The sequence below is a fragment of the Aythya ferina genome (genome assembly GCF_964211825.1).
Source record: "Aythya ferina genome assembly, chromosome: 3".
NCBI classification, from domain to species: domain Eukaryota; kingdom Metazoa; phylum Chordata; class Aves; order Anseriformes; family Anatidae; genus Aythya; species Aythya ferina.
Window position 1 is genome coordinate 53955197 of NC_140298.1, and position 18820 is coordinate 53974016.

Below are 18820 nucleotides of genomic sequence, written 5' to 3' on the forward strand. Positions count from 1 at the left end.
CGCTGCTCAGTGACTCGGACCAGAAGCATGGATCAACAGAGACTGGCTTTACTGCTTTCTTTTTTAAATAGAAGAATTCCCTAATATTTTCTTGGTTACTTAAGCACTTTGGGTACTGTAATACTAAGGAAAAGCATTTAAAACTTTGAATGGTGCCTTTTTGTTAAGGTTACAAACCAAGAACTACTTATCTAAAGCAGGATTTGGGATTTCACTATTAAAGGGCTGCAGCAGAGTCACCCTGGAGACTGCAATGGTCTGTCGCAGTTCTGTAAAACAATACCCTAATCCCTTGGACTTTAAGCTAATTTTGAAAGTTGCCCTGACATTCATAATGCAGCACTTTGTCTTCATGTATTCATTTGCTGATACATCTAGCAGTAAATACTTTTTTGACACTGTTGCCCTAGCAGTCATTTTATTTTGGTTTTGATAGTGTCTGTGGAAAATGTGATATTTTACACTAAAAAGAAAAGAAGAACAAAGTACAGAACAATGAGAAACTTTCCTCTCATGTGAAGGCAGCTCAGCTGGCATGGAAGTAGATGGGCTCACAGATGTGAAATCAAGGGAGGCTTTCCGGTGATTGCTGAATCATTTCTTCCTTTGTTATCGCTATGGGGCTTCCTGTCAGCAAATCAATAGTGCATTCAGGATCCTGCTAAAAGGCCAGATCCTATTCACTGAGGAGCCCCGATTAGCTGTGTGATGTCAGGAGACCTTTCAGATTTAATGCAGTAACATTGTACCCGAATAAAGGTTATCCGCATCCAGAGGTGGAGGAGTGAAAGCAAAACGGGAGCACACCCATGCACCACTCTTTGGGTCCATAATAGATTTTACAACGTGGATATCAAGGTTCATTATGTTGTGCCCTTCTCCTCTATCAGATAAGGGAATATTATTCAACAAGATGTTATTTTAAGGGAACAAAACAAAATATATCCAGAGTCTTCAAGGGAAGAAATAAGCAAGTTTTAGCAAGGATGCAATGTATTGAATTCACAAGGGTAACATTCCCTCTTTGGGATACTAGATGACAAGCTCCAGGTAACAGATGCTGAAAGCCTTTTTTGATCCGCTCTGTGTTAGATGCATGAATTCCTCCCCAGATACACAGGGGGAGAAAAATAGAACTAGATGCTATGCTTTTAGGGTTATAGCAGGAGTTCAGAATCACTACGCACAGCCTCCCCTACTGGCCAGCCTCCAGCAACAGATCCATTTGTGAGGTCACACTGCTGCCCCTCACCCGAGCACAGCTCTGAACCACAGAGTACCTGCACCCCACACTGTCTTGGGGCAGCCCAATTCTCATCTGGAAGGGGATCACACCAAAAAGAAAATCACACATTTGTGACTAGGCCTCCAACTCTTGCTGTTTCTACAAGGACTGCTGTTGACAGATTGCTCATTTTCCATTTCCATTAAAAAGAGAATAAACAGGTATCAAGATGACAAAGCTCTGGCATAATTGGGTTTAGTAATTAAGGAAAGAAGCAAAATTACTTTCCACCCAAGAGGGTCCCTCATGGAGAAGATGTCTGCCTCTAAGCTCAGTAGTCCCAGAGTGGTACTGAGAAGTGAGAGTTGTGCTTTTTTTTTTTTTTAATAAAGGAAAAATGAATTAAAAGAAGACACACATAAGATTCCTTCTGCAGGGAGCTCTTTTATCTTCAGCAGCAAAGACATGATAACATGACAGGTTAAGACTCCAACAGGGTTTTACTGCCAATCAGGTACTTGCAAGATGACCAATTATTCTATTTGGGAGTCTGAATAGGCATTGCCCAGAATCCTCCAGTTTCTTTGTTGTGCTGGGCTCAGATCTCTGCTCAGTCCATGCACCACTCAGTGATAAACCCTGCCAGACTATAATAAATCCCCAGAGCTTACTTACTGTGCTGCTGCTTTAGAGAGACGGGCAATAGTGAGTATAACACACATTTCAAGCTCCTCCTGCTCACTCTAAAGCATGCATCGTATTTCAAAACACACATCCAAAAACATGAGGCTCTCCTTCTCAATTAAAGCAACAAGAAGCCTATGGCCAGCTAAAGTCTGAGATTCAGAGAATATACTGATACTACATAAACAACAGCTGAACAACAACATGCAAAAAAAGGCTGCTGATGTTATAAATAAAACTGGGTTTATAAGATCCACTATGAAAAGTGAGTAGCACTACTTCTGAAAAATACAGCGTACAAAATTTAAACTGTAAGAGCTTTGTCCATGTTAGCCAAACTATAGTTGTAATTTTATTCAAAGTCACTTTTTTTTAAAACTAGACTGACATTACCTGCTGAAATACAGTTATAGTTCTGTTATTAGCTTTTGCATGAACAGAGCTAGTTTCTCTAAATTCCTAAGCAGTTAAATATTTCTGTGTTAATGGTAATTACCTCCTATATCACACTTCCAATATTGTCATTAAGGGGGAAAAAAGACACTAGTAAGTATAATGTCAAGTACTGAAGGTCTGTACTGCATTCAAGACCAAATAAAGAATCCACTATGAAGTTCCACTACTAGCCAACACACATCTTGAGCCACATAACAGAATTAAGTTAAGGACAGCACTATCTTTGAAGAGAGGTCAATGTTTTAGCATGAAACACTAGATTTCACAACAGAGAGGAATACTTTCTTCAGGTTAATTTGTATCCTTTTTAGCTTCAAGGTTTAAAGTTTCATTACCAACTACTTCAAACAGCCCTGTCCCAGCTTTTAGAGACAGTGGAACGTGACAGGTATGATGCATGCATAAGCAGCTAAATAAAGCAAACAAATAAAACCCCTGAACAGTACAATAGGAGTCTGCTGTGCTATATCAAGACACTTTAGCATCTAAATTGAAAGTAGTAGCTATATTTCTTATTTCTTACTGAGGCCATGGACAACTTTAAATCCACAATTAAAAGAAACTAAATAAAAAGCTCTTATTTCTTCTATAATTTGATCATGAGTTCTTTCCCTAGACATCCTTACTTTATGTGATTTTCCAACATACTTTATTTTCTTAAGCTGTTTTTAAGATGAAATCGCTTTCTTCATCTATGCTAATCCTTGAAACAGAGTGTTCACTTTGATCAAAAGCAAACAAGGAGGCCACCTAGCAGCATAGTACAGGAAGCTACCAATAATATGTTAGCTGAAAACATGACTGTCTCTTTCCACAGAAAGTTTGCAAAACAATAGTACTCACAAGTACAACCATAATATAGTTTCCTCCATTTTCAAAGTTAATTACACCTCTCAGATAAGAACAGGAGACGTAAAAGCAGGTAAGCTATAGTTCTTAATAAGAAGAAAAGATATAGCAGAATCCCTTATCTATAAAACTTCTGAATCAGTCTTCTAACCTTTAGCACCCATACAAAGAAGAAAAAAAAAGCAATTAATAACCAACAAAATCCTCTAACCTTCCTACAGTAGGCAACACTACCTTTTTATAATAACCAAACATTTGTCATAAGAAGCCACCTCTTCTCAATGAAGGCTGCAACATCCAATCCCTTCTTTTCCAAACAAGGCACAGCTGAACTCATTTCTCTCACCTGTCCTTTTTCTTCTTATCAAGCAGATGAAGCTAATAAGCTATCTATTAAAGGTGTGTTGTTGGGTGTTGCTTTTTTTTCTTTCTTTCTGACTTTTTTTTTTTTTTTTAATTTCATAGTGCTACTTAGAAAACAAAGAAATCTGTAAAACAAGGTAGCTGTTGCACTTACTGTTTAGATGCCTCTATACTAAATGACTAATATAAAGTTATATCTGTAAAACATATGGTAAATAAAAAAAAAAAAAAGTAACTATCTTCATTATTATAGCGTTAATTTATAAATATATGAATGGTTTGAAACATTTTAACTGGAATTATCTTTCAAACACAGGATATCCTTAGCAGGACTTCTACTGTTGCTAAAGGATTTGTGTTGAGCTTTGCTGCCTTACAGTCTTATCCCTCTCAAGATTTTTGGTGGAACTAAAATGGGCGATAACTTAATTCTGCTCTTTGTCCTGTCCTAGTAGTTGTTTCTATGGCTGGGAAAGCTGAACTTTGTGTAAAACAGCCCTAGATGAACCACAGCTTACAGCCTGCTCTACTAAGGTAAACAAGCACTCAACATGCAGTGTTGCAAACTTTATTAGGTCAGAAGATGCCTATTTGTGGTTCAGTAGTACTTTCCCTAAGGCTGAGACAGATAATTAGCTTTTGCTAAGTTAAGTCTGCCCATGCCTATGAGTCAGATGTGGCTGACTGACATCACTGAAGTGATTGAAGTATTTCAGGTGCTTTTGGTGAAGCAGGTGCTGCCAGTAACCATGCCTCTGAGGTGAGGAACATGCTTCACCTGATACTGATGCCAAGGCAGTGACCCAGATTTTTTCAGCTCTGTTCTGAAAAATGGCAAGATGTGAGACTTACAAGATTTTGTCTTCCCCAAACAAATACTGCTGTGTATATAAACCATATAGCCTGAGGAAAAAAGAAAAAAAAAAAAAAAAAGATTTTTTATTTTTTTTCTTCCCCTCATGGGAACTAAGGTAAGCTAGTAGTTTTCCTTTTGCTTTGGTGGGGTTAGAGAGGATTCGCTCCTTTTCCAAGTATTTCACCTTCAGCTATGGTAAAATACTTCTGTACTGTGGGTATCAAAGCTAAGGTTTTTAAATAGAAACATAATTGAGAGTTCTTCTATGTTTTGTTTGTTGATTTTTTTTGTTTGTAACGTGAACTGTATTTATAATGAAGTGTTTGATGTAGTTTTTCCAATGACTACCACCTCAGAAAAAGGGTACTGCAATTTCTCTATTCTAGATCCTCCAGAGTACCCTCCCTAGTCTGCACACTTCATGGTGAATGCTTCTGTGGTCATAGGAGAAAGAAATGCTGTGTGAGAGGATAAATACTCCTTGTAGAGTGGTGTTTATCTGTTAATGTTGGGAGTTAGTAGCTTCACCTATTCTAGGAAAGATTTTTCTTAGAGGTAAATACTTAACCTTTTCAGAGAACTACTAGAAAAGAGAACAGGGGAAGGTTGAAGTGCTTAGCAGGAACACAGTGATCATCACACTCTGTTTTTAACATCTTAGGCATAGCTTTCAAACAAAACTTTTATTGACAGCAACAATGCCTCTCTTTCAAAAATGATATTTGGTAACTATATGCTTCAATTTTATTTTAAATCATGTTTCTTGCTCAGATTGAAGAACTCTTTGTTATGTCCCTTGCATGTGATCATATTAAATCATCTCTTTTCTCTCCCTGTTTAATTATAGTATACACCTCCATGGAAAAAAATGATGTTCCTCCATGGAAAAAACTGATGTTGTATTTCTCTTCTTCTCAAAACCGCACTTAAAACCTAACATTATCTGTACTGCTTGAAGTACAATTACAGTTTCTGCAAGTCTGGAAACTTAAGATGTTACATTGTGGTTTTGGGAATCACACTTTGGGAGAGGAACTGTATAGCTGGTAATGATACTTAATATGAAAACGCATGACTTTCAAGGTTACGTAGTTTAGTCATGTTAATAACAATTCTAAAGTTGATGCACTAAAGTTCATATAGAAATGGCATATGGAGGGAAACAATGCAGAATTAGTGATTTGAAAACTATGATTTCATATAAGCTTACTTTCCAAGTACATCTAATTAAGGATTGTTCTATTTTCTGAAGTTGTCTCTCTACTGTAACCTTTTCTACTTCTTGTTCTTCTCCACATTTCCCTCAAATATCTGCAATTTCATATTTTTTTCAAGTCTTAAAAAAAGAACAACATGTAAAAAGTCATAGCAGCTGATAAACCTATTTTAATTTCTTGGTAGGTAAACTCTGCGTGAAAGATTACACCAAGAAATTGCCAAAATCTTAAGGACTACATTTAATGCCTGATAAAGAAACTATATACAATAGCATTTATTGTATCTTTCTTATTAGAGGAACAGATGTTGCTTGTTTTAGTCTCACTAGCAACAGAAGCATGAATTTTAGCTTTACCTGTGACTGATTCCCTGTGTTCCAAGTTGAGCCAACCTTTTGTCAGATAAGTTTGAAGAGAAGTCCTGAGGAATTGTCAATATCAGTTACAGTTAAGCAGAGTCTGATCCTGTAATTGAATGGACCTTTGCTCCTTTATGTAAAAATTCATTGCTCACATCAGTGAGCTCAAGCAGACAACTTGATGTTAGATTTGGGAAGAATTACCGTACTGATTTATTAAGAACAAATTTTGTATTAAATGTTTTTTTTTCTGTTCCCTCTCCCCCCTCATCCTCCCCCGACAGCATCCTGGAACAAACATGTTTATTTAAACATCTTGTACTTTTTCTCTTTTGAAAGTTTATTCAGCTGATTTCAGTTCAGAAAACAGATTGATAACAGTTTTCCTTTGCTGGTGCTACAGTGTCTGTCAGATTTGATTGTAGTATATTACCTTTTTACTAACCACTAAATATGCAACTGTTAATCTAATTATTTTGCAAGTATTTCTAAACAATAGCATAGGATTGTTTTATTTTTATGGTAGCCTACCATACCATTTGTTATTAATGATTCTCATTTTGTTATTTTTATTCCTATTGCCTATTTTCTAGCACAAACTAAACCTTGCTTGAGATTTTAGCATATCTGTGACTGGGACTTTTAATTTTTTTTTGGTTGTACTGAAGTCATTTGCTGACTTACTATGAGATAGCATTAGTAGTAGATAGCATTAGTACTAATGCCTGGTTTCCTTTTAGTAGAATCAGTGCTTTAATGACAGCATTGCAAGATCTTATTAAACAAATACAGATGCTATAGTTGGCAGACCTTATGCCTGTGGTTACCATGCACTTTATCAATGTATAGTTTCAGACTGATTACATTATATTACAGGTTCAGTTTTACCTGGTGCTAACTCAAAGGATTTAAAAGGTATAAAGAAGGATTTAAAGAACAAAGAAGCCTTAGAATTCATCAGTGCTAATAATTATGAACTACATGAGGCCTAAATAAAGACTGGAATCCTGTCTTTGTGCACTGACTGAGGAGCAGCCCTTATCACAGCCTCTGACTTAACTAGAGATTTCAGTTTGAGAGAACCCTTTTTAAAGAGGAAAGCAAGGCATTATAAAGAGAATGTGATTCTAATGGCACTAAGGGACTGTTCATTTTCTATTTTATATCATGGAATACTTAGTGCAAGGTCTTACATCTAGGCTGGGGCAATCCCAGGCACTGATACAGGTTGGAGAGCGAATGGGTTAAAAGTAGTCCTGAGGAGAAGGATGTAGGGGATGGTTGATGAGAAGCTCAACATGAGCTGGCAACGTGTGCAAATCTGAAGAAGTTTGGCCAGCAGGGCAAGGGAGGTGATTGTCCCCCTCTGCTCATGTGAGACCCCACCTGAAACACTGTGTTCAGCTCTTTGGCCCCCAGCACAAGACGGATGTGGAGCTATTAGTCCAGAGGAGGGCCACAAAGATGACCACATCTCCTGTGAAGACAAACTGAAGGAGCTGAGATTACTCAGCCTGGAGAAGAGAAGGCTCCAGGGAGACATAGGGGCCTACAGGAAAGCTGGGGAGGGACTCTTTGTCAGGGAGTGTAGGGATAGGACAGGGAATAATGACCTTATCCTAAAAAAGAGTAAATTTAGAGTATGTATTCAGAAGAAATTCTTAACTCAGAGGGTGGTGAAGCACTGGCACGGGCTGCCCAGAGAAGCTGTGGCTGCCCCATCCCTGGAGGTGTTCAAGGCCAGGCTGGATGGGGCTTTGGGCAACCTGGCCTGATGGGAGGTGTCCCTGCCCATGGCAGGTGAGAGTGGAACTGGGTGGGCTTTAAGGTCCCTTCCAACCCAAAGCATTCTAGGATTCTATGATCACTTTTCCTAAAAGAACTAGGAAAAGATAATGCAAGGTGTCTCTAGTAGTACAGGTGGTTCACAACTTGCATTTATTTCAGCAGAGCTTTATGAACACAGTGTTTGATGGGAAAAAACTTAGTTCACAAGTCCTGGTCCTCAGCATGTAAAGCATGCCAGCTCTAATCTAGTTATGAAACCAAAGCAAATGCATAACAACTTTGAATTGGAATTACTAAACTGAATAAATACAAGCGAAAACTATAGTTGAAGCAGAAATCTCTTTAGAAGTAATCTGACTTTTGTTTTGATGTGGCATATACAATTAGAATAACAGACTAGTATACAATTTAAAGCATTCATTTATTACTGTACAATTTCTATATAAGAATAATAAGCTGTTTTTTTTAATCACTCCTGTTTTATGGGGAAATAGAAGGGTAGGAGGGCTTTCTGAAAAATAACCATGCTCAGCTTGCCTGTTAATTTTGACCCATCTCCTTTCAGCTGCATTGTTAAAGCCACAGTATTTTGAAGGGGATGTGGGAGATTCAAGAGTGAAGGAGGGTCAACACCTGTGGAAGAGGAGCAGGTAGTCTGCCAAACTTATTGCAAGTTCTTGGAAAAGGTGTGCAGGGAGTTCCTAGTTACTGACAGCAGGTAAAAATGCTGTTGGAGGGGGATGCGTGTGTGTGTTTTCTTTTTCTTTTTTTTTTTTTTTTTTTTTTTTTTGTGATGGGGTTTATTTAGGCAGGGAGGGCAGAGATAGAAGGCACAGATTCGAGGAGAGGAAGGGGAGCGCGGTTCCCTGCAGACCGAGCAGCGCTGGCCGGGTCCGCCAGGTGGAGCCGTGGCGCCGCCGCCCGGGGCCGGAGCGCAGCGGTGGTGCCTCGGGGTGGTTGTGGTGGTGCCTCCTCTCCTACCTGCGGCTGCTCCCCTCCCGAGGGGTAACTGCTGCTGTAAAAGTTCCTTTGGGCGAGCTGGGATGCGTTTGGTAAGTGCTGGTGTCATAGCAGGGAGACTGAGGCTTGGAAGGGTTTCCTCGGGAACAGCTCTCCTTACAACTGATCTGGAAGGCATAAAAACACACCTAGTGTTCCTTGCTGTACTGATGTAATACAGCAGGAACAAGGCAAGACTGCATTTGAAAACCTTAAAAAAAGGCAAAAGTTATTAAAAACTATACATTTTAACTCTTTATGCTGTCAACTGCTTACGTCTCATCTCTATAAGTAGGGGTTTACCTCTGTAAAACCAGAGTGGTTTTAGATCACAGATTCATAAGAATGACAAAAAGCTGACCTATTTGCAAAAATACCCATTTAATTCTACCTGACTAGATGCATGTGAAGCTGAAATGCTGAATTTGGTCCTGAGTGAGTGCAGGGTCTTGGCTAGGACACACGTTTCTGGTTGTGTAAGGGCTTTTGAAGTGACATAATCTTGTTTTATGAATCCTGCAGAGCAAGCATATGACCGAGAAGGATCACCTGGCTCATAACAGTTCATTCCCCAGTGGCTGGGCTCCAGCGTGGGGACATCAGCTTCATTTTTCCTATTTTCATGTTGTGGGAGAAGTGTATCTTTAAAGCAGTACTGTATCGTCCTGCTTAGCTGCTCTGCTGGGGAGCCCCACCAGCACAACCAACCCCTGCCCTGCTGTGCCCTCCTCTCCTTCTGAATGCACCATGTAGCAACCCTTGAGTGGCTCATGCTTGTTGTAACTATTGCTTAATGTGAGAGCAGTTCTTGGGTAGTGCATTCAGGTCTGAACAGAGCTGATGATGATACAAAATGTTCTTGAATGTTTGTGTTCCTGTAGTAGTGCCATCACCCAGGCAGAGTAACCTTTAGGTTAAGATGTGAGTTCACAGCTGCGTTAGCTCCTTGAGGCTTGACCTTAAAGAAAGAGCGGCTGCTATAAAATATCAAGCTTGACAAGATGATTGCTGCTGTGTTTCTTTTCAAAAAAAAAAAACAAAAACAAAAAACCTTTCAGAGTCAACAATCCAGTTTGCTGCTACAAAATCTTATAAACAGCTGACAAAAAAGAGCTTTTAAATACCTTATTCCCGAACTTCTGACTAATGCAAAATCTACCTGTTATTACTTACTAAGAAAACAATTCTGGCATTGTAAAAACATGCCTTATAAAGTAAATATAAAGTTTCTGAATGTTTGCAATCTTGTAGCAGTAACTTCACACCTGTGCATATGTAGTTTTATAGCGAACTGGAGGTATACAGCAAGTATATCCCTATCACCTTGCATTAAGGTTAAAAATATCCTCAAGTCTGTTTTAAGAGCCTGAGAGTTGAAGGTGGAGCATACTTAGGGACATCAAGCATGGCGAGGAATCTTTTGTTACTAAAACGTATTTACATTGCCTACAGGTTAGGTGGATTACAACTTGTCCTGTCACAAAGTTAAAGCAAACAGAGGGTTTAGGACTGTTCTGTGAAGTAAATACCACTTTTCCTACAGAGGGTGAATGTACTTTTGCTTTCTGTCCCTAGCAAAGTACCAGATTTCACTGTTTCAGGTACTGGAAGGCACTGTGCTATTGCAAATATTGTATGTGGTCCTGTGGATAACACCCACAAGAGAGCAGCTGTCAGGATTGACCAGAATGGTGGCTTCTCTACTGCTTGTGTTTTGGGCAAATACGGTCTTCAACTGAGAAGCTATAGCAACTTCATGTGTTTTTCTTAAAGTGGATTGGTTTCAAAAATGAGTTTTTTTTTTTTTTTTTTCCTAATCTCTAAATGATAAGTAGATTACCATGGGAAAATGCAGCTTTGTACCTGTTTGAATGTATCAGCAACAACAATAATGTTGATCTGGTATTGTGGCAAGGGAATTAAAACTTCCCTGAACTTTATTTAAATATATATATATATATATACAAAAAAAAATCTGTGAAGGTTGCACCAAAAAGTACTTAAATTTCCCGTTTCTCTGCTGAGAAGAATAATTCAAGAGAACTGCAAAAGAACAAATGACTTAGTGGCTTGTTTGTGTGCTTTCTACTTTTGAGACCTGTTCTGACCCAAGAAACAACTTTGGGTTGAGGCAGAGGGAGGAGGTACCTTCTCCTGTAGTGCAATGGGGCAAGAGTTTTAAACTGGGGGAAGTTCACCAGGAACCTTTGTTGCAACTCAGCATCCTGTAATTACTCTTGATCTGGTTGCAGATTCAGAAGGTACCTCCAGCTCTTAGGCATGGTAGGTCTTTTAACTTTTTATACCCCAACATACAGATGCAGTACCGAACAAATGTTGCTATAACTTCTAGATGGGAATGTCCTTCCTAACACCAGTTCTTCTAGAAGACATGCATTTTTCTGGTAGCTGCCTCTTCCCTGAGACCAAAGCCAGAGAAGTGAGCCAGAGAAGGAAATGAAATGAAGTACTGTGTTGGTTTAACTAGATTGTTTTGGTGACCGCTCAGATCTTGAAAGTATTTTCTTGTTTTTTCTGCTTAACAAATGTGAAGATTCGTTACCTAGAATCATTACTGCTAAGTTTGCTGGACATGAGCCAGCCAAATTCCAATTCTGTTGTCATCCTGAGCTAAAGTCTGAATCCAGGGTTATGGATCTGTAGAGCTGAGTAGTTTGGATGTGTGAGACAAGCAGATATCCCCCTGGAAACTGCAAGAGTTTGGGAACTGTAGTGCTGTCACACCTGAGTAATTGTGCATATATCAGCTCAACCTGGACGAATTCAGTAGCTCTGACTCAGCATTGCTTGTGCTGCAGTTTAGGTGGTGTTTTGCAAAGCTCTGCAGTGCTTATAGTGTGCCAGTTTGCCCAGTTTCTGACTATCCTTCATAATAAAGTGCTAAACTATATTGATAAATGTACTTATAAAGAGGAAAATAAGCATCAAATTAAGAGTGTTGGAAGTAATCATAATTGTGTAATGAAATTCCTTCATGGATGGAGTTTGCAAGTTGTTTTTGTTAGTTAGTCTTACATTGGTTATTGGCTTAAAAAAAAAAAAAGGAAGAAAAAGAAAGGATCTGCTGATATACCTTTAATTTAGTTCTGATTTACCAGTTGTAATGGTGAAATGGTGATGGTGAAAAACAGTAAGCAAATGGTCATGCCTTGCTTGAAACATACTCATAGTGTAGAAAATATTCAAGAAGCAGAATCCTTTCCTCATGGAGAATTTGAGCACGCTCGAGAGCTTTTGCAGTTTTTGTTGTTTGTTTTATCCCACTCATATAAGCCTTAATTAAATTATTTTTAGGGCATATGGAGAGAAATCTCAGTGCTGACACACAGCAAACTGCCATGCCGTGAATATACATTATTTCAAGACTGTTAATACCACAGATTGCAAATATTGTCATTCTAGTGTACACTTTCAGTAAACCCATTGGAATGGGAATATAAAAGAAAAAAAGGGATAGAGAAAGCATATCTATAACTTCTGTAAGTAGCCAGTGATTTTCTTACCAGCCCTAGGTAAAGTGGTGATGGCTGTCTTGAAGTCCTTGGTCCTTTATGCTGACCAACCCCTTGTGTATGTACCTATTATCCTCTTTCTCCCACTAGCTTTCATTTAACTTTTCCAGTGCAAAGATTTCATTGATTGATTTGTCCTTTTCCAAAGCACAGGCATTTTTTTTTTTTTTTTTGAAGGAAACAGATTAATTTCTCCATGTGTCACAGTACTCTGCTTGGTCTATGCTGCCATTGACTTCTGGTCTCTTCTATTGCTATGTGAATTGCTGATGAACTCAGTTTTGCCGTCCAAAATCTAACAGAGCAAGTAAGTGATAGAAAATCTTTTACTTTACCGTCTAACTGGAATTATTGTTTACTGAAAGGTAACGTAAAAGATGAGAACCCCATCTGTTTAGACAAAAATATGACATTGATAAGACTGTAATGAGGTCGTAACTTGCCAGAAAAGAAGCTCTGAAACAGGAAAATCAGGCTGCACTGCTGAACACGATGAGGAAAGTGTCAGTGTGATAAGACTGCATACTTCATCTCTTGGGACTTTTTTTCTTCAAACATAAAAATATATTTTGTCAGTAGTTGATTAATTAGGTGTTGCAGACAGATCTAGTCAATAGAAAGTAAACCTTTACTGTTCCTTCACTTCTAGTTTTCTATATATGATTTTGGTAGCTATCAGAATACAGATGTGTGGTGAGAGTCTAGACCACTCACTGAAGAAAAATGTGTCCAGGTCCATACAGGTCCATACCTTTCTGGGGGAAAGACATACCTATAAAATCTGTCTGCTGGTTTTATATTTAAGAGTGATATTTTGTACTTCTGACAGAAGGATCTTAAGAGCTGACAGAAATTTTGATTTCATGTCTCTGTAGCTTAAGACACTGTGTGTGAGGTTTCATTCATTAATCCTGAAGGAAATAAAAAGCTTAAATCAAAATATAAAAATTTCCTGACATTATGCTTGAGATGATAAAGAAATGATGGAAATGGCTCTTAATGTGTGTTCACTTCTATCATGTTCTGTAAAACCAAATAAGATTGTCTCAGCAGACTGGAAGAAATAATTCTGGTTTTGCAATATAATGGCTGCACACTGGAGATTTAACACATGTAGGCATGAGAGAAGACAAGATAATATGAAGGAATGATCCAAATTATTGGTCAAGAACTGATGCTTCTAGTCATCAGCTTGGATTTCAGAAGGCACATGAGCTAGCAGATAAACTTTTTTTTTTAAGATTAAAAAGTTTCATCCATCCATCATCTCTGATGTTCTCACTTGAGTTTTTTTGGCCCTCATTTGGCCTGTTACTCTACAAACAGTACTGCACTAAGTATGCAGTCTTAATGTTTATAATATCTGAAAATTATCAATGAATTCTCCTTGAATTTCCCTTGAAGCACTTAGGTTTATATTTGAGTGCCTTATTTTTTTTAGCGCCAGAATTGAATTCAAGATTTCAGCATACACTAAATATAATACACATAAAACAGTTATTTCACTTTGAGCTTTCAAAAAATGGATAAGCTTGTAGCTGGAATTGGATAGAAAACTTCTCTCATGTCTTTTACAGTGTTTCCGAGTGGATATTATAAGGGTTTTCCATGTTCCTTTCTTGTAATTCTGCTGTTTTATTAAAATGAGTTAAGCATGCTGTAACTGCTACTGCAAAACCATTGGCTAACCTTTATTTTAAAAGAAGTGTCTTGTTAGGAGCAGAACTAAATGTTGGCTATGCAGCTGTAAGAAACGGTCATCATTCTACCCCTAATTATACACATATAACACAGAATGAAGTTCAAATTTGAGGATTAGAACCCTGTGTAGAACAAGAAATCATTAAGAAATGTTTCCTAGCTGAGCTTTTATTAGCAATATTGGGATAGCACTGTAAGCCTGAGTTACATTGTCAGCACAATTGCATCAAGTTATCCAAACTCTTATAAGAAAGTCTGAAAAATGTTCCTGGGAGTAATTTCTAAAACTTTTTCTTCTGCTTTCTGCATTTCATTTGCAATCAGTATAGATCTAAGGTGTGTATCTGTGCTCTGAAGCTGGCCTCTAAATTAAAGCCTGAATTGTCTTTGAAAGTGTTTTTTCCAATGGAGTAATTTTTGAAGCTATTTCTACAGTGCAATGACTAGAGTCTGCCATCAAGCTAGGACAAGCACAAAAAAATTAAAGTCAACCCTGATCTGAAGTTACTGGACAGTAAATGGACTGGGATGCCCAGTAACCAGGCTATCATGAACAGCAGCACATGGTTGCAAATCTGGTGGTTCGGAGTTTCTTTTACGACCTTTGCAATTAATATACACTTGAAAAAAAAAATCTCCTCATGAGAACTTGTAAGTAACAAATTCAGGGAAAGTTCAATGGAGAATATTTTGATACCTCTAGTTATAAATTAAGAACTTCTAACATGGTGGTAGTGAAGGAGGAGTGGCAATAAGAAATGCAAATGAATGATGACAATGAGGTAGTTAATGGAAAAGGATAGAGGAGAATGTGCTAATGTTCAGTCTAAACAGTAAGCAGCTCTTTGAAAACATGCTGGGGGAAAAAAGTAGGGAATGGCAAGTGTACGTGCAGAATGGCTTGGTTTTGATGACTTAGATGTCTTTTAAAAACCAAGTGTGGTGAGAACTTGTTTAAAAAAAAACAAACAAACAAACAGAAAACAGAATCATTCTCTTAATTTAAGCTGCAAGCGGCTGTTGTGGTTTAGTGCAACCCACTTGCTCCATGTAGCATCAGTTGCATGATGTACAGAGGGGACCCTTCCTTTGAACATTCAGCCTAGTACCAGCAGCTGGGGTGCCAAGAGGAGCTGCGCTTCAGTACTGACCACTTCAGAAGCAGATCAAACTCCTTCATATGCTGTCAATATCTCCTTTTTGGTTGGAGTGTAGCGGGCCTCAGATCCTCTGTATCTGCAACTCCAAAACCCCAGGGGTTGACCTCAATTTTCTCCAGGTTCTTTCTGCCAGAGGCTCCAGGTGGAGCCATTCTCCCTAGTTGTGGGGTAGAGCATGTTCTTTACATCTGGTCCTGTTCGGACTGGCCCAAGGGCTACTGCATGAACTATTTCCTGATCAATTTTTTCAAAGGCTTGTCATTGCTCAGGGCCCCATTCAAAATCATTCTTCTTACGGGTTACTTGGTAGAGCGGGTTTACAATCAGACTGTAATTTGGAATGTGCATTCTCCAAAACCCCACAACACCTAGGAAAGTTTGTGTTTCTTTTTTGCTAGTTGGTGGAGACATAGCTGTTATTTTGTTGATCACGTCCATTGGGATTTGACAGCATCCATCTTGCCATTTTATTCCTAAAAACTGGATCTCTCATGCAGGTTCTTTGACTTTATTTTGTTTTATGGCAAAACCGGCCTTCAGAAGGATTTGGATTATCTTCTTCCCTTTCTCGAAAACTTCCTCTGCTGTGTCACCTCACACAACAATGTCATCGATGTACTGCAGGTGTTCAGGAGCTTTGCCCTGCTCCAGCGCAGACTGGATCAGTCCATGGCAAATGGTAGGGCTGTGTTTCCACCCCTGGGGCAGCCGATTCCAAGTATATTGGACTCCCCTCCAAGTGAAAGCAAACTGTGGCCTGCACTCTGCTGCTAGAGGGATGGAGAAAAACGCATTAGCGATATCAATTGTGGCGTACCACTTGGCTGCCTTCGATTCTAGTTCGTACTGGTGGAACTTTTCAGACAATTTCTCCAAAGTATTCTCTTTTAGTTGGTGGACAGTGGTTTGTTAGGTGGGGAGGAAGATAAATTCTCTTTAAGTTGGTGGAACTCTTCAGAAAATTTCTCCACAGCTGAGATGCAGGCCTGTAAGGAAGAGGAGAGACTTTGAACTACCGGAGTTGTTTAGCCACTTCATCCACTGTGGGTTCCTCATCCTTTTTCCAGGCCATTATTGCCAATGAGCTGGCATATGATGATGGTGCACTTCATACAAATTTCCGCCACATGGGTCATGTACGTGCCCCGTGCTGGACAACAAAAAGGACTGCTGTGGTTTAACCCAGCCGGCAGCTAAACACCACACAGCCGTTCGCTCACCCTCCACCCTCCCTCCCTCTCTGGGATGGGGGAGAGAAATGGGAAAGTGAAGCCTGTGAGTTGAGATAAAGACAATTTATTAAGACAGAAAAATAATAAAAATAATAATGATGATGATAGTACTATTAATAATAATGTGTATGAAACAAGTGATGCACAGTGCAATTGCTCACCACCCACTGACCAATGCCCAGCCCAACCCTAAGCAGTCTAGCCCCCCCCCACCCCGGCTAGCTACTCCTAAATATTGTTTAGCATGATGTCAGAGGGTATGGAATACCCCTTTGGTCAGTTTGGGTCAGCTGTCCTGGGTCTGTCCTCTCCCAGCTCTTGCTGCACCCCCAGCCTGCCCGTTGGCAGGACAGAGTGAGAAGCTGAAATGTCCTTGGCTTGGTGTAAGCACTGCTCTGCAACAATTAAAACATCAGCATGTTATTAGCACTATTCTCATCCTAAGCTGAAACATAGCACCCTACCAGCTACTAGGAAGAAAATTAACTGTCCTAACTGAAACCAGGACAGTGGCTAATAACAGATCTGATTTTCTCTGTGTCTATGTGAACACCTGCTTTCTCTCCTGACACTTGTATGTTGGTTGTTAATCTAAAAGGTGAGAGGAAGCAGCAGGGAGTTGTTCACTTGGGTGGAGGGCTTCTTAAGGACATTTATACATGTGACGCTTGTTTGCTCTATTGAGTCTGCATTTAGACTTGTCAGAAGTAGGGAAAAGGAGGGCATACCTATCTTATCTTATGGAAAAACTCAGTACATGTCAGATTAAAGATCTTGTCGATCTTGATTTTCTTTCATAATTGTAAAGCTGTGTTTGTACCCGAACAGGAAGCATACCCCACCATTGTGAATCTTGCATATAATTCGTCATGTTGAAAAGTGTGATCTTATTTGTGAAGTTGAAAATGTTAAGGTTTTAGTTTCAGTAGTTGCGCAAAGCCTCAGAATTGAAGAAATCCTGCATTGTGGAGCAAGCTGTCACTCATTCTCATCCAGAACAAGATGAGAAACCTCCCGACTCTGGTATGTTATGAGTAATACTATAAGTCATTAAATTAAACAGGCTCATGTAGCAAGGTAGCCTTGCCCCCGAATGAACCATTTCCCTGCACTGTTTTGATATTACTTCATTCGTATGCTTGCTTAATTTAGAACACTTAGCGTTATGTTCGGAGACACATAACCCATTTCTTATTCTTGGATGATAGCTAACTCTTTTGCTTCAAATTCAGGCTCTGCACATCAGAAGTCAAGCGTTCATTAATATATCTTAAAGTGTAAATTCTACCCTTCCTTCTCTGATTACTCCTCTACTCACTCTTCCTTTTCCTTCACTGGAAGAACTTAGGCTATTGGAATAAATATTCCATAAAAGCAATCACATGGAAGTTTTTGGTCACTTTGAGGCCAGTTTTAAAACAATTTTGGTAAAATGTTTTCCTATCCAGTGTGGTATTCCATCCATTTTCATAGGCAAAGCAAGACTTGCTTCAGTTTCACTCAAAAGAAAAGCTACCAGGTACTGGAAGATACCTTTGTACTCCTTCAGTTACAAACTAATAGTTTTACCAGTTAATATTGCAATATAAAAAATCCCATGCAATTTCCCACAAAGCCTCTACAACAATGTGAACAGAATTGTCTCTTCAGATTTCATTTACTCTTAACTACCACAGGGTTAAAAAAAAAAAAAAAAAAAAAAGGGGGGAAAGGGGGGGGGCAAAGACTTTATTGTCTGGGGAACTTGTTTCACTGCTTGACCATCTTTGCAATGAAAAAGGTTTTCCTTCTGTTGAGTCGGAATCTCCCCTGCTTTAAGACCACTCCCTTGGCCTGCTGTGTACCTCTGATACAGAGGCTTAATTATTTCAAAATAATGAAAAAATGTTAAGGAACCTTATTCAGGCGTTTGACTTAAGTGCTGGCTGCTACCAGCTCCCCTCCCTGGCTCAAGGCCAGTTCCTGCAGCAGCATTGTTTCTGGAGATGGGCTTCTTCCCTAAGTGAGCCTGTTGGGGAAGAAAGACTCCCAACGTTGTTACAGGACTTAATCTCTTCATTTGCGTTTCTGTAAGGGCAGATCATTAACATTATGTGTCTACCTCTGGGTTTACCTTAATTTCTAAGTTACCTCGTTTGTCAAGTAAAGCTCTATTTGGTCTGTAAGCCCCTGATGCCCTTTGGCAGGAGTGTGAAGGGGTCATGGAGAGCCTCTGTGCCTCGGCTCTGAGGAGTGCCTGTGAGGGCAGGAGTGTGTGGGTGACCCGGAGAGCAGCCTGGAGTCCTGGCCAGGGACTAAACACAGGTCAGGCCTGAATTTGCTCTGCTGTGTCCGCAGGGCTAAAGGACATAAGTGAGCTCTGGGGGAAAGACTCCTGCTGAGCTCCGTGCTGAGCACG

The 18820-nt window shown here is 39.4% G+C and overlaps 1 long non-coding RNA gene across 2 annotated transcripts; it reads left to right on the plus strand.

Moving 5' to 3' along the window:
- Nucleotides 1-4413: 4413 nt before the first annotated feature.
- On the plus strand, nucleotides 4414-13992 carry LOC311435157. 2 transcript variants are annotated; one of them, XR_014691967.1, is made up of 4 exons: nucleotides 4414-4548; nucleotides 8363-8515; nucleotides 12112-12160; nucleotides 12507-13992. It is a non-coding gene; the product is annotated as an uncharacterized lncRNA (long non-coding RNA). The 2 variants fall into 2 exon arrangements; XR_014691968.1 differs by lacking the exon at nucleotides 4414-4548 and adding an exon at nucleotides 4567-4628.
- The last annotated feature ends 4828 nt before the right edge of the window (nucleotides 13993-18820 follow it).